Source organism: Lucilia cuprina, chromosome 5 (assembly GCF_022045245.1).
Source record: "Lucilia cuprina isolate Lc7/37 chromosome 5, ASM2204524v1, whole genome shotgun sequence".
NCBI classification, from domain to species: domain Eukaryota; kingdom Metazoa; phylum Arthropoda; class Insecta; order Diptera; family Calliphoridae; genus Lucilia; species Lucilia cuprina.
Genome location: NC_060953.1, coordinates 16,717,660 through 16,719,114, shown reverse-complemented (window position 1 = coordinate 16,719,114; position 1,455 = coordinate 16,717,660).

Below are 1,455 nucleotides of genomic sequence, written 5' to 3'. Positions count from 1 at the left end.
TCCAGTTATAGTTCAGTTCTAGTTCAGTTCTAGTTCAGTTCTAGTTCAGTTCTAGTTCAGTTCTAGTTCAGTTCTAGTTCAGTTCTAGTTCAGTTCTAGTTCAGTTCTTGACAATCAGTATTGTATAAAGATGTCCTAAATCCCTGATCGACAAAGAGCTTTCTCGCATTCTTAATTCCATATAAAACGATTTAAACCAGTAACAGATCTTATTTTTACTCTCTCCAGTGTATCACTTTTGGTTCTAGTATATGGTCTTCTAGCAAGTCTTCCAATTTCGTATCTAATCGAATTCTAAAACAGATTTTTTTTAATAAATTAATTAAAAAAGTGTAAATTGAATTCATTTAATTCTAATTTACAACATCTTTCTCACTGTCAATGACATGTGGTGTTTTGCTAAACATTGAGTAGAAGCTTGTTTTTTTTTGCAACAAATGCAACCGTTTAATGACATTAAACGCCTGATAGTCAATCAGTTTCCGAAAAGCGGAAGCGTATTCAAAATATATTTGAATTTATTAAGTCGATAAATTACAACATAAATAAAAAAGTTTTTATTAACATTCTGCTTACAAATGTTTGTATGTCAAGCCATAATGTTAACAAAATTATGCAAATGTCAAGTTATATTTAATAAACAATAGCAATGCGAATTAGATTCAGCAATGAAGACTAAATGGCAAATGTCAAAAATTGGCGCAAAATATTGCAATTTCATGGTAAACATGGCAAAAACACATACATATATACCCTTAATAATTGAATTGCATGTATATATGTATATAGTTGATTTTAAATTGCTTATAGGGAGCGCTCTATAAAGAGAAAAAGTGTTATAGATTATTTTAAGTCGATACACCATTACAAATTGCAATTTATTTTCTCTTTTTTTCAAAATTTTTATTATCGTTTTCAATTGGCATAGAAATATTGTAAGAGTATCTGTATGTACATATGTATGTGTGTTAGGAAATTATTACAATTTGTGTTCTTATTGCAATTTTTTAAAAATTGTTTATGCAAATTGAAAAAGATTTTTTTGCCAACTTTGGTGGTGGGCAGAAGGTATTATAAAAACCTTTTGATTTTTTAGAATAGATAAAATAGTAGAGATTTTTTCAGAGAAACGATTAGTATTTAATATGTATTGTCATTGTAAGTTATTTGAGATGGGTAAAGTGTGTTGCATTTATTAGTACTATATAGTCTATAGTACAGTCTATAGTCTACACTACAGAATAGTTTAGAATTGTCCATAGTCTGGAATTTAGAATTATCCATAATCTGGAATTTAGAACTGTCTATAGTCTGGACTATAGAACTGTCTATAGTCTGGATTATAGTACTGTCTATAGTCTGGAGTATAGAACTGTCTATAGTCTGGACTATAGAACTGTCTATAGTCTGGACTATAGAACTGTCTATAGTCTGGACTATAGAACTGTCTATAGT